The 14,548-nt window shown below is 59.3% G+C and overlaps 1 protein-coding gene across 5 annotated transcripts in view; it reads left to right on the forward strand.

The window, feature by feature from the left end:
* Positions 1–1,336: 1,336 nt before the first annotated feature.
* Positions 1,337–14,548, forward strand: part of ZMIZ1 (zinc finger MIZ-type containing 1) — a 222,288-nt gene continuing 209,076 nt past the window's right edge. For 2 of the 5 annotated variants that reach the window (XM_037803800.1, XM_037803803.1), the window contains exon 1: positions 1,337–1,627. The gene's annotated coding sequence lies outside the window, so the exon portion shown is untranslated. The remainder of the gene's footprint in view (positions 1,628–14,548) is intronic. The other 3 variants (XM_037803798.1, XM_037803799.1, XM_037803802.1) reach the window with 2 other exon arrangements.

A 14,548-nucleotide genomic window follows, 5' to 3' on the forward strand; every position in this document is an offset into this window, starting at 1 on the left:
TGTAGAAGGGGAAGTGGGGGAGGCGTGTGTTTGTATATGTAGGTGAACGTATGGATTTAGAGCGCGGGGGAATGTTTGGTGTGTTTTTTTTTTGCGTGTATGTGGAGTGGTGTATAGCGAGGTGTTTGTGCAGTGTATGTGTGCAATTGCGTAGCTGTGAGTGTGCCTGCTGTGCCGTGTACGTGGGCATATTTGTGAAAGTATACGTGAGTGTGTGTGGGCGCGTCTTCTATCTGTGTGTGTGCAAGTGTGTGTATTGCCGTGGGTGGGCGCGAATGTGTGTGCCGTTTGCGTAGGAGTTTGCGTGTAAGTGGCAGTAGACGTGAGCCAAAGTGGGCACGCACTCGCATGCTCTCAGGGGTTGGTCTGCGAGGGGAACCCCGCGAGTGGGCGCACCCAACTGTGCCTTGTGAGTGTGCGTGGGAGGGGGGACGACACCACCCGTTTCCGCGGCCCCCGGGGACAGTGCCCAGCCCAGGGTGGCGGTGAGCTGGGTCCGCGTCCGGCCGCCCCCACCCCACCTGCGCGCTGGGCGCCCCGGGTGCTCCCCGTGGAGCTTCGGGGAATCCACCAGCCTCCAGACAGCGCCCGGCACCCGGGACTGACCGCGCGCGCCGTGCCCCCGTCCCTGCCTAGCTGTCCAGGGGACCGCGCTCCCGCCGCTCGCCCTCGGCTGGGGTGGGGGTCCTCTGTTCGCCCCAGCCGCCAGTTCCAGGGCTTTAGGAACAACCTCAAAGTCTCCTCCGGGGGAAGGCTTTGGGGATCTTGTTCGCAACTCGATCACCCCCAGATCGGGTACCTTACAGTGCCAGCGGCCCGGAGTGTACTTCAGGCGGGGACGTGCGAGCGGGGGCGGGGGTGGGGGTCACCCAGGAGAGCCGGTTTATTTTAACTTCTTCCCCAAGGTGGCCCCTTCCTAGACCCTGCATTTCCACCCACCTCCAAATTTGCTGGGGGGTGGGCGGTCAGGGAATAGCGGGACGAGGAGGGGAGAGAAGAGGGAGGTGCGTGAAGGAGCGGCTTGTGGGGGGAACGCGCAGAGCCCTTAGAGCCAGGGAAAAGCTTGGAGAGGGCAAGAGCAGAGAGCAGAGAAAAAAGAGTGAAGGAAGGACTCGGGAAAGGCGAGGGAAAGAGGAGGCGACAGCGCCCAGAGAGCGCGCGCCCAGCCGAGCCGAGCGCAGGCGGCGACGGCGGCGATCCGCTCCGAGCCGGGTTCCGCGCCGGTTTTTGCGGCCGGCCGGCGGCGCGGGGCCCTTTGGAAATAGTATAGCCAATGTAATCTGACACTTCAACTTGCTCGGCTCCGGGCGAGTTGATTCACTTACTCACCCCCTAACGCCGAGTTCCTTTTCACTGTCTGTGGACATTAAAAAAGCGAGCGGCGGCGGCAGCGGCGGCGGCGGCGGGCGCCCGGGAGAGAGCGAGCGGCCGGGCAGCGGGCGGGAGAGCAGCGATCGCACCAGCGAGCGAGCGAGCAGGGCCGGCGCCGCGCGGTGACCCCAGCCCCGGCCGGCGCGAAGCAGGAGACCGAGTGGAGCCGACCGCGGCGCCCTCGCTGCGCTCCTCCCGGCCCTAGCCGGCCCCTGCCTGGAGGCGGCGGCGGCGGCGGCGGCGCTTGCAGCGCCGGGTAAGTTTGGGGCTGGAGCTCGAGCGCTCGTTCGCCCCGGCGCTTGTCCACGCTTCCCCCGGACTCTCGGGGTGCGAGCGTCAGGCGCTGGGTGCTGCGGATTTTCCCGTAAAGGGTCCATCCGGGCCGGGCGAGCGGGGCGAGAGGCCGGCGGCCGGGGGTCTCCGCTGCGCTCCCCGCCGCGGCCGAGAGCCGAGGCCCGGCGATCGGCGAGCACCCGGGCTGCGCGGAGCCGGCTCGGGCTGCGCGCCGGGGCCGGGGCTCGGCGGGTGTGCGGGGCGTGAGTGCGGTGGTGCGCGCGCGGACCCGGTGCCCGCCTCCTGCCGGCGCGCCTCCAGCCCTCGCTCTGTGCACCCGGGGGCCGGGCCGGACCGGGATTCGGGGGAGGGAGGGAAGGACCGCCTTGGTCTCCTTCGCCGCCTTTCGAGAGACGCGAAGTTGTGCGCCTGTGTATACGGAACCTCCAGGGAAGGCGCCGTATTTTAGGGTGGCAGGGGGTAGTGGTGTTAAGTTGTGGGTCTGAATTTCCAGGGAAAACGCACACTTTGGTAAATGCGAGGTGGGGGTGCGGTTAAGTTGTTAGTGTGTGAATTGCCCGGGGAGACGCGGTGCGCGTTACAAGCGGGGAAGGTTGAGGGATCTGTGGCGGGGCTTTCTGGTAGGTCTCCAGAAACCCGAGGGGCGTTCAGGCCAACGCCTGGACCGGGCTGCCCGGGCCCAGAGGGGAGCCCAGAGGGAGTATGTGTGTGTTTGTGTGTGTGTGTATGTGTTTGTGTGTGTGTGTGTGCGCGCCCGCGTTGCAAATACGAAAGTAATTTCCCCGTGTTCTTTCTTCCTCTCGGTCTCCGGCGGCGGCGGCGGCGGCCCCGGGGGAGTGGGAGGCCGGCCCGGGCGGAGGTTGGGGGGCCGGGCCCGGGTTCTGAGGCTGGAGCTGGGGGGTGGTGGTGGGGCGGGCTCTGGAAGCTTGTTTCACATTCCTGGCGTCTGGGCTGGAGCGAAAACAGTGGGGAGCGCGGCCTCGGCGTCTGGGGCGCGGGCAGCAGGCGCGAGTCGCCCCGTCGCCGGGGACATCTGTCCGGGAAGCCGGCCCGGGCGGGGAGAGGGCGCGGCGCGGAGGGCAGGCTACCCACCCTGGATCGGCGGGTGCGCGGGCGAGGGGCGGCCGCCTTCCCGGCTATTGTGCTCGAGTCGATTTTCACGGGAGACTGCCCCGGAGCCGCCGGAGAAGGCCGGGAGCCGGCCTCAGTCCCTGGTTTAAAAGACACTCCAGGAATGTAAACAACCCGGGCGGGAGGGCGGGTAGCGGGAGCGCGCCGGGGCAGCCGGCCCGGGCCCCCCACCCCTCCCGGGGGGACGGCCTGAAGGCAGGGCCGCCCTGCCCTAACCCCTCTACCTGCCTCAAACTTTTTTCTCCTTTGCCTCCGCTTCCCACCTCGCCCCTCCAGCGGGGCGCAGCGAGCGAGGGCCTCTCCCCGGGCGCTGGAGGCCGAGGGCGGCTGGCTCCCCCGCGCCCGACCCGGGAGGCCTGGTCCCTGCTTCGGTGCCGGGAGCTCCGGCTGCGCCCACCCGGGAGCCCGAGCTTCCTGGGAGGGCAGCGCCCGAGGAACCGGTGCCCGGAGCCTGCCGGCCTGCCCGCCTGCCTCCGTCTCTCTCTCCTGCTGCTCCTTCCCCCGCTCTCCCCCTTCTCCTCTCCTCTGACTGCTTTCCCAATGCCCTGACATGAGGGAGGAAGATTTAACTTGGCAGCCCAAACAAATGTTCTCTCAGAGGTCCTCCAAGAAGCTGGCGGCCGGGCTGGCGGGTGAGGGCACGGATCGGCCAGCCTTTCCCTCCTCTCCCCTCTGCCATGACCATTTGGAGCCCCCTGGGTGGACAGCCCAGGGCACGGGGGAGGAGGGCCCCACCTCCAAGATTTAAAAGGGCAGTGGGCAGCAGCCTATCAAAGGCCCTGGCTCCGTGCCCGGTGCGGAGCCGCTCGGAGCTGCCTCCTGGTGCCAAGGGTTTTCTGAAGGATTTTCTTGAGCAACAGTTTGTCTCCCTGCTGCAACCTGGGAACTGGGCCTGGTAGACCAGAGGGTTAACCAGTGCTGCCTCCTCCTCCCTCGTGGGTGTGAGGACAGGCTGGTTACACAGGGCAGGGCTGGAGGCCACGGGCTGTTCCCAGAGGTGCCTGGGTTTGCTGCTTACTTTTTTTTTTTGAAGGTACAGCTAAAGAGACCCACTCTGTGGCTGGAGAACCGGGCAAGCTTTGCTGGTGATGAACTCCGACTGGCCTCCGCTGGCATTTGTATGGTCCCGGGGGTTTAAAAGTTGCTTGCAAGCCATCCCAATGGAGTTTAAATGATGGAGCAAGCCCCTCGCTTTCTCTGTCCCGGCTGCTTTTTGAGGGTGTCAGGAGTGGGGAGGGGACATTCCTGACCCCTCATTTGCCTACTGCCTGGTCCTGCTGCAGAAGCGGGGTGGGTTGGTGAATGCCCCAAGCCTGCTGACCTTTCTCTCTCCAAGTTGAGGATGTTGAAACACCAGCATCAAACAAAAGACACATTGAAAAGCGTATCTGCCACAGAACATGTGTGACTTTGGGGCCGCGGAATACATTTGGAGGGAGAGGGTATTTTCTCCAGAATTCTATGATTTGGGTTGGGTTTTGTTTTTCCCAGGACAGAAGCATCTCCTTATCCAGAGTCATGAGGTTAGGAAACGCTGTTTTCACATGTAAACCTCCAAAGTTTCGACTGTGGAGGTGGCTAGAGGGGAGGGGCCCTTAGGGACTTTCAGAGAGTTTAAAACAGCTTTTGAATTGGGGTTTTGAGGCATTTGGGATATGGCTGAGGGAGAATAGTGAGAATAAGAAATTGCTGGACTTAAGGGAAACCTGAATAAATAGCCTTGTCTTATGCAAAAAAAAAAAGGGGGGCCCTTGGCTTCTTTGTGGGGACAAAATGTCCCTTTTTCCTCCTAGAAAAGGGGAGGGGTGGACCCCTGCTTCTCACTGCCAGTAGCAAAGTCAAAATAGGTCCAGAGATTGGGGTTTGTCCAGGAATTTCACACACACACACACACACACACACACACACACAGACACACACACACCCTCATTCCCCTAGCTACAACACATTATTTCCATCCCTGGCTGCCAGAGATGTGCCCCAACAGGGACAGGTGTCCACAACCGACAAGCTCATCCTGAAAAAATCGCAGGGACAAGAACCCAGCTGAGGAGAGCTACAAACTTCACTTTCTTTCCTGATCAATGGGGGGGGGGGGGGAGCTGGGGAGAGCGGTGGAATTAACAAGGAAGGCACTCGGAAGTCTTTGTGCCCTGGGTTTGGTCCAAAGAGTACCTGCACATAACACCATGGGGCCTGGGTACTCTGGCTGAGGCCAGGCCCCCATGGGTGGCTGTGGCCCCGGCCCCGGCATGAGATGTTGTAAGAAATTTGGGCACCGACCAGTTCATTTCCCGAAGCTTCTCTGGGCCCTCTGTCACAACCAGGAAGCAGAGCCAGCCAGGACCTGACTGCGTGACTGCATCCCACACTTTTTCATTTACAATGTGGCTCCCCAGGGTCAGTGCTTAGCCCCTATGGTAGCCTCATCTTTATGAGGTTCCTTAGGTTTTGTGTCAACGACAAAGGCCGGGCTGCTGGGCTGCCTAATTACCAGGCACTGCTCTGATCTCTCAACAGGACACGCCTTCCTAGGGGGCTCTTTGTCCTTAGGAGGCCCTGAGGATGACGGTGGGGGTGGGGTGGGGAATGGCAGCAGCCAGCCTGATCTGTAAGCAGGCGCTGCCCTCAGGGAGCTTAAACGGAAGTTGAGAAAATCAGAGGCAGCCACAGGCTATAGGGAAAGGGTCCAGAAACCCATCATGATAATGCAGGGCCTTCCCATTACCTGAGGAGGCCTCGTCAGGAGGCCATCGGGGGCTGGCTGCTTTGGGCCAGTAGCTTCACTCTGCTTGGGCTCAGTCTCCTCATCTGTAAAATGGGGCCAGAGGCAGAGCCCTTCCCATCTCACTTGGTTGCTGGGAGGATGGGTGAGAGCCCTGGGCATGCATCCCCGAGGGCCTGGCAGGCTCTGGGTGTAGAATGGATGGAGCACAAGGGGATTTGGATTGGAGGTACTAGAAGCATTTTCCGGGTAGCTGCCCTCCCAACCAAGCTTACCTCCCTGGCAGCTGATTATCCAGCTCTGGCTTGCATACCCCTAGTGACAGGGCACTCACCACCTCTCCTGGCAACCTCTGCCCCTGTGAAGAGCCCTGCCAGCATGTTCTGCTGCACGCTGAGCTGAAATCTACATTCTGAAAACTGATCTCCAAACCACTAGTCTTGCGTCCTCCAGACTACAGATGACTCCTCTCCTGAGTGATCAGGGATTCAAGACCAGTGCCCAGACCAGACTGACATGGGTCTGGCTCCTTCCAGCCCTTACTGGTAGGGGCATGTGGGGAGGGTGGGATGGTCTGCTTTGGGGGCTTACCATCATCCTTCTTTGTGCTCTAGGTTCACCTCTTGGCACTTTTCCTTGGAGTGGGCATAAGAAGGAAAGAGATGCATATTGGTTGGGGGGGGAGGGTCGAGTCATGGACCCAGCATTGATGCCACAAATGTTTATTGAGCATCCACAGTGAAGAACGTGGCCCTGTGAGAGACCCGGAGATGTGTAAGATGGTGCCTGTTCCTTAGGAGCTCATGGTCCGGTGGGGACAGGAAGGTCAGCTCAAATAAATAACCTCTCCCATCTGGCTGCCTGCCACCGGGCACATGACCGCAGGAATAACCAGAACTCCTCTCTTTTATATGGCACTTGGTGAATACAGAAGCATCTTCCAACCTTGTCTGACCCTAATAGCAACACTGTAAGCTGGCTACTATTAGGAGTTACCCCCATTTAACAGAAAAGGAGACTGAGGTTCAGAGAGGTGCAATGACTTACGGGGAAGCCGGGACTCAACCCCAGATGTCCTGACTCCAAAGACCCTCCAAATACCGATACTCTGTGCTGCCTCCTCCCAGCCACTGAGGGGAGAGCCCCAGCCAGTCTCAGGCAGGGGTGCAGAAGTCTTTGTGTAGACCTCAAGAATGGGGCACTAGGGGAATTGGGGTTAAGGATGAGCCACTCCCAGGAAAGCTCACAGATGGGCCTCACCTCTTTGCTCAGCCTTTTGCCACCCATGGCCCACGCCCCAGCTGCTGTGCCCCTTGTGGCACACTGTCCTCCAGCCCGAGCTGGCTCTCAGTACCAAATCCAAGACCACCTGGGCAAGTGTACTTCACCCCAGCCCTAGCCCTGGAGCTCAAAGCAGAGGTGTTTCCAGCCTCCCTGGTCCCTGGGCCGCCAAGGCTCTTCCCTGGGCTGAGATGGTTTCTGTAGATACAGACGTTGACTCAGCCTGCCCCTCCTCCGGTTGAGTCAGCCCCCAGGCTGGGTGGTGGGGCCACTCTGTGGGCCCTTGGGTCCCTTCTGCCCCCTGACACAGACCCCCCTGCAGTCCCAGTCCCTCCGCTGTCTTCTCCCCTGGGGGTGCTGAGTGTCACCCCAGGACAAGGCTGCTGCTTGTGGGTCTAGGGCGGGGAGCAGCCTGGCAGGCTGAGCTGGCACCTCCCCAGGTAGGCTGGCCTGGCCGGGCACACCTGTGCAGGTAGCGACTGTGGCCTGGGAGGCTGGGGCCCCGCCTGTCAGGCCCAGCTGCCGGGGTTGCGGCAGGATCAGGATTGGCAGCATCTTGGTGGTGGGGGTGGGGGGCAGGGTGTCTGAGCTAATTAGATTTCTTAGATTTCAATGCTCCTCTAATCCTGTTAGCCCAGCTGAAATTGTAACCACTTGAAGGTTTCGGCCACGGCAGTCTGTGGAAGACAGACGGTAAGGGGACTCTGTTCCACCCTGGCTCCAGCCCAGAGTGGCCAGGGACTGGGGACTTCCTTCTCAGGTCTCTGGGGTGGGGCTCCAGATGATGGTAGTTGTTGGGTTTTTTTAACAGAGTCTTAGCATCGCAGACTGGCAGAGCAGGCACAGCTCCTAGAGTTCACCTGGCTCGACCCCTTCACTGTACAGATGGAGAAACTGAGGCCTGCAGCAGGCCCAGGGCCTTGCCGGCTGGTCGTGGCAGAGTGCCAGGGGCTTACGGTCTGACTTAGTGATCTTTGTCCCAGGGACTTCCGGGTTTGTCTAGAGTTGCCCAGGGACGGGTGACTGGGGCAGCCGTGGTAGGGGTAAGAACTCTAGAACTCTCCAGAGAAGTCCTTTCCCAGGTTCAGGGTTGGGAGCCTTCTCTTGGCCCAAAACCTGCTCCCAGTTCGGAGCCACCTATCCCACTCCCTGCCCTCCCTGTGTACACACACACACACACACACACACACACTCCCTCTCTCTCTTTCCTCTGCTGGTCAGACCAGCCTCTCTCAGGGCTCCAAGACCTGGGGGCTTTCCCCCACCTCCTCCTCCAATCTTTCCCAGATACCTTGACCTCAGGAGTCCAGTTCAGTGCAGATTGTTGCTTTGTGGGGAAATGACAGCACTGTTTGGAGCGGAGCAGTGGGGGTGTTATTAGAATACAATCTCTTTGTATTTTCCAGGGCTCTTTCTTCCAAAATTATTTTTCAGTGTCTGGCTTAAAATCAAAACTGCACCCACTCCCTCCCCACTCTCCTCCCTGACTCCCATTCTCATTTCCCAACGGCTCCAGTCAGCCACCCACAGGGGCCGGCGCTCGGCGGGGGGCGGGGGTTGCGGGTGGGGGCGGTAGCTGTGATGCCTTCAGAACCCCCCGCCAGGGAGGTTTCCCGCAGCCCATCCTATCCTCCGCTTAGCTCTGGAGTGGGAGAGAAGTTTGGGAACATCCTCCCACTTCCAAAGCTCTCTGGCTTTGTGTTTTGAACCCCTGAGAATGTAGCATGCAATTGGGGGTACCGTATGTACGGGTTACCTTGTCCGACCTTTTCTTTCCTAGCCCAGGAAATGGAACTCTGGTAAGAAACAGTTGGCCTCAACCAAGGTCAGCAGTGAACTGGTGACAGCCGGGCCTGGAACCCCATCTCTCAATGCATTAGTTCATTAAACATTTATTGAACAGCTACTCTTAGCCAAGCACAGCCCCTTTAGCCACCCTCCAGAGCTCATAAATAAATGCTGTTCAGTCTTTGTCTCGGGGAGGGCCGACTGAGCCTGGGGAGGGCTGGATTCGTGCCTGAGATCTCAGGATAAGGAATAAAGATGGGATGTTTTCAGCGGGATCCCCAGATCCCATGTAGCTGGGGGAGGACCAAACACCTCCAAGTTGGCCTGAGAGTCCCAACCCAGCAGCAGTTTTCTTTAAGAGCAGTAGTGGGTTGATTGCACTGCAGATTGGGAGGAAGTGAAACAGAAATCTTCCAGGGAGGTTACAGCGTTTCTCACCAGCCAAGGCCAGTTCAGGCCAAGAAGATGGACTCCTCTGCCCACCCCCCACCCCCACTCCCACCCCCACCCCAGTCCTCCGTGTGCTGACTTGGGGGGCTAATGGCCCGCTGGCTTGTTCTGCCCTTTAATTCGATAATAAACCATCGGTGAGCTGTATGATTTTGGACCGGTTCTTTTTAACTTCTCCAAGAGGGCCCCACAAGTGCAGCCTTGGCTGTTGCCTCATGCCCATCTCACAGACGAGCAGAGCCAGCGAGGCGAGGTGGAGTGCCCAAGTTCACGGGTACAGCAGGACCACCCAAAGCTGGGCCCAGCGGCCAGGTGCCCCCAGTCCCCTGCCATTGACCCCTGTCTCTCCTTCACAACCAGGGGCCACCTGGTCATCTGTGGGATGCTGTCTGTGCCCACCCAGGTACATTATAGTTCTAACTGCATGCGAGGCCTGTTCCCCTCGGAGAGACGGTTCAAAGGCCTCACCTGGAGAAGGAGGCTAAAGGTAATGCCACCTTCCCAGGCCCTACCTGTGAAAGGGGGAAGAGGGGAGCATGGGTGGAACTGGACCTTGTGGACCATAAACAACTCTGCAGAATGGCTCTGATGGAGAAATAAATGACTGTGGGGCAGAGGCCAGTCACTGACGCCTTGTCTGAACATCAGGAGCTGAGACCACATGAAGGTTTCCCAAAGTGGGTTCTCAGGAGCACCAGGGGTCCCCCAAAGGAAAGGCAGCAGAGCACACCCCTCCCCTGGGGCATGGCCAACCCCCATTGCCTGCAAGAGAAGTCTTGATGTAAAGGCCTCCCCAAACCCAGGGGCACTCCCCCACTCCAACCCACACGGTTCCTTTATCCTTTAATGCAAAAGAACTATTAAAGGCACCGGTGAAAAATCTGGGGAGGTGCTGGGCTGGATGGTCCCTTCCAGCCCTGGCATCCGCAGCGCAGTCTGGCAGATGGTTTACCTGCCGGGGAGCTACCTTCTCGGTAGGCAGGAGGGGACACTGTCCACCCACATAGAAATCCTCCCCCAGCCTGATTTTTTAGCAGTTCCACCTGACTTCTACCCACTCTCAGGCCTGCGAGTCTCTGTTACTTTAGCTGGCTCCCTCCCAGCTCTATTGTAGAAGAGCTTAGATTTTAAGTTCATTTCAGAGTGGTGCAAATGCCATTTGGAAGGACTTCTTTTTCTTCTCTCCCCTCCCCTCTCCCCTTCCCTTTCCCTCCCCCCCCCCCGCCCCCTCTCCTCCCTTCTCCTCGTTGTCCCTTCATGGCGGGGCAGTCCTGAAAGCAAAGCTGGCTCAGCAGCCTCGGAGTCTTGCTGTCTGCTGGAAGGGCCTTAGTACCCCAGGAGGGGACCGGCGGCTGTGAGCCCCCAACCCTGTGTGCACACATTGCAAGCACGCATCTTTTGGGAGAGATGGTCCATGGCTTTGATCAGATTCGTAAATCAACCTGGACGCCTGAAAACAGCGTGAGCAGCATGGGCTCACTGCAGGCGTCTGAGATCCCCACCTGGGTGGAACGAGACAGTGAGACAGTTGTGTTGCCTCCTTCCACCTCCTGCCCCCAAACCTCCCCGTTCCCACTCCTCTGTGGGACCCCTTGGGGCCATGGTGGCATTTGTGTTTATACTCCCTGCTTCTAATCTAGGACCACCTTTTACTGGTGAGGAAACTGAGGCTGAGAGAGGGGAAGGGACTTGCCCAAGGTCACTGGGTAAGTCAGGGGGAGGGCCCCTGGGGCCCAAGACCTGGCAGAGGAGTGGGGTGGCCCCGGGGATGGCCTCCCGTGCCAGCCAGCCTGGGTGCGGGGCACCGTCAGGTCGTCCTCTGACATCCCCAGAAAGGGCTAGGGGTGAGGATGGAGGAGGAAGTTCCTGCCCACCCCCTCCTTCTAGGAAAGCTGGGCAGGACCGGTTTAGGGTTTGCACCCCTGGGTCAGGAGGCCAAGGTAAGACCTGTTTTCCTGCCTGGGTTAATGTGTCTTCTCCGGGGGCTGTGGCGCCCACTGGTATTTGCATACGGAGGAGCCTGCTGTGGTTTCAGAATGCCCTGCTGTCATGAATTAGTCATGAGCCCCAAGCTGGGGGTGTTGTGCTGTTGGAAGGAGGGAGAGGCAGCTGGGGGCCCCGGGGCCAGCGCTGCGCCCGAGCTGGTTCCCACGCTGGCTGGCAGGCCCCCCGCGTGACCGTGGAGGGGCCCCTTCGCCTCCCTGGCTTACAGTCCTGACTTTCTGGGATTCTGAGAAATGGGCTTTGTGGCCAGTGGGGAGCCCTTCTGGGCCCATCACCTTCCCTGCCTGGTTTACCTGGCTCACCTGGGCCCACCTGGACTTTCTTGGGCCTCCCATCCTTGGAAAAGAGAGGAAACCGCTGGTGGTGATTTCTCACCTGGGGTCTGGCAATGGGACCAGGGCAATGAAAGGAAGTTCCTGGAAGCTGTAGACTGGCAGGGGTGTAATTCGTGCAGGTGGGCACCTTTCTGATTCCTCTCCACCCCAGCCTGGATTGACGCCTTCATTTTTGCTTGCGCTTCATTGCAAGGCCGATGCGTTGGGGTGGAAGGACAGGGCTTGTTTGAGTGGTGGATCCTCGTGGGCACCAGAGGCCTTCCTGACCCGGAATTCTCAGGGCTCTATGCCTTGTAGATGGGCTAGATGTAGATCCCCCCATAAGGCATCCCGACACCACCATTCCCTTGGGACCTTTGAATCCCAAGACCACAGGGGACCTCTTCTGATGCCTCTTATACAGATGGCCTGCCATCCTTCTGTGACCCCCAGCAGAGTCCTTCTTGTGTGGGCTTGCACACCTCCAGGGACAGGCTGCTCTCTGCCTCTCCAGCCGCACCTTCAGTCTAGGAAGTTCCACCTTATATTGAGCCTGGAAGGAGATCTCCTCCCTAGGTCTCATCTCAGGACCAGGCAGAATATGGTGAATTCAGGTCCCAGAAGCACCTTTCAGTATTCTCCATCCAGCCTTGTATCCCCTCTGGAGACTTCTCCCTGCTAGGCTGGGTCCGAGGTTGAGGGTGGGCAGAGCAGGCTTCCTGGAGGCGGTGACTTTTTCATATCCCCTGGGCCGCCTTATTATCTGCCTCTGGTAGGAGCCTGGGCAGCCTGGAGACTGCAGACCTGAGGTCTCAGGTTGCAGGGCACAGAGGGAGGCTAAGGAGGCCCTAACGGTGGCTTGTCAGGACCTGGGGAGCAGGATTAGACATGCACACATCCAAGAAGGCTGTTATCCTCCTGTCCTCTCCCAGCAAGCCCACCTGCCCCTGAGTCTGGGACAGCTTGCCCGGTGGGCAGTGATGGGGTGGTGAGGCGTGCCCCAGCCCGGGTTCTTGCAGAGCCTTCAGCCTGTTGAGCTGTTCTCTGCCTGGCTCTGTCCCTGCTGTCATCTGTCAGGGCATCTGCCTAAGTGTCCCGAGGCCCCAGAGGCCTGGGGTCTCCACAGAGAGCACCGGTTTGGAGTCAGACTAGACTCAGGCACTGCCTCCCACCGACACTGTGACTCAGGGCTGTTGCAGGAGGCAGGTGAGAGGCCAGCACGTTGGCCTCTGTCACCCGTGCCAGGGTGGATGGGGTTTCATTTGTGTGTGCGGTGATGACAGTGTCAGTAGGCAGGCCTTGGATGTCATCCAGGCCAACCCCCTCATTTAGCTGCCCTAGTCCGACTCTAGAGAGGCTGGAGCCTCCCTGAGGTCACGGGGCAACTCCATGGCAGAGCTGGTTCTCCACCCCGGGTGTCTGAACCCTGGGCCCGGTGGCTGGTTCCCACCTCATCACACGACAGGGGCCCTTTGCTGGAGGGAGCTGCATGGAGAGAGGTTCCTCCTGGGGGCTGTGGCGGTGACTGTACTCAGCTCTCAGAGCTCCTGGACCTACTCCCCGGCCTGTGCTCATTGCACATTGGGCCCAGGTGGGCAAGTGTCACTGGGGTCTACAGGACTCTGGCCTTGTGGCTTCTGCCTTGAGATGGGGCAGTTCTTCTCCCTTCCCTGGTGAGACAGGGCGGACACAGGGGCCCACCAGAGACCCTTCACCCAGGCATCTGGCCCAACTCGCTGCAGGGTGTGACCCTGGCTTAGGACCATGGCTTGGATGTGTGGCCCTCGCTGCAGCTGGTGTGACCCTCCCAGGGCTCTGAAGAGGCAAAGATGCTGAAGGAGGCGAGACGTGGGTAGCAGTCCATCTAACCCTCTTCATCTCCATTTCCCAGATTGGGGAACTGAGACGCAGAGAGAAGGTGTCCAGGGAGCCGGTGGCAGAGCCGGCAAGAGGCTTAAGTCGTCCTGCCCGGCCCAGCCTGGCTCCTTCCAACTCCAGCTCCCTGAGGCCAATTCCATGGCCCACACAGGCCTAGTGTGTGTGGAATGAGGAACTGGGAGCAGAACAGCAGCTGCAGCTTTTCCTTTAAGGCTCTTCCAGGCCCTTCTACGTAGGATATTCGGGGGGACTTCAGGTGGGGCCCTGCCTTCCACCTGAGTCTGTGGGGCTGGCGCCCTGGGAGGACGGCACGTGCCGCCTGCTGGTGGGTCCTTGGGCCAGCCTGGGAACCAGTTTCCTGGCCAGTGGGCAGCCCCAAATGCTCTCCTGCCAGGGGTCCTTCAATGCCTCCCCTTGCTCCAGCTCCCCAAGAAAGAAGGATTCACTCATTCATTCAAGTTTGTTAGTACCAACCATGTGCCAGGCCCTGGGGATACAGTGGTGAACTTGATGAAGACCCTGCTTGCATTCTAGTAGGAGAGACAGACAGTTAACAAGTCAACAAAGTTATGGATGACATTACGTTGGGTTGTGATACTGGTGCTTTGAAAAATAATAACTCGGGATAAGGTGATGTAGGGAGACGGGTAGGACTTTGAGCTTCTCCAGATGAGCATTTTCTCTGAAAATTCTGCATTTGAACAGACCCCCAGGGGGGTAAGGGAGTGAAGCCTGAGACATTTGGGAGACGTGCTATTCCCTCCAGGCAGAGAGAACAGCACGTGTAAAGGGCCTGTGGCAGCAGCATGCTTGGCATGTTCCGGGAAAGGCAGGGAGGCCAGCGAGGCTGGATGGAGACAGGTAGGAGAGCAAGTCAGCAAGGCAGCCAGGGGCCAGGACACAGAGGATCTTATGGAGCGTGGGAAGGACTTCTGACTTCATGCCCAGGGAATCGGAACCCATCGGAGGATTTTAAGTAAAGGACCCAGAGCTATGTGATGTGTCCTCTAAGAAGATCCCTCTAGAATAGACCATAGGGGACAAGAGTGGAAACTGGGAGAACAACTGGGTAGCTTTTACAGCACCCCAGATGAGGATGCTAGTGGCTTGGGCCAGGGTGGTCAGTGGCAGCGGTGAGATGAGGTTGGGTCCTGAGTGTATTTGGAAGGATGCTCAAAATTATGCCCAGAAGCCCATTGGGATTTCCTGTCCCCTCCACAGAGCAGGTTAGGGTTTGAGCCTGGAGAACTGGCCCAGCTCTCTGAGTTCTGTGGATTGGTGCCTGTTTTCTGATACGGCTGTCCCTTCACTG

This window comes from Choloepus didactylus, chromosome 15 (assembly GCF_015220235.1).
Source record: "Choloepus didactylus isolate mChoDid1 chromosome 15, mChoDid1.pri, whole genome shotgun sequence".
In the NCBI taxonomy this organism is placed as follows: domain Eukaryota; kingdom Metazoa; phylum Chordata; class Mammalia; order Pilosa; family Megalonychidae; genus Choloepus; species Choloepus didactylus.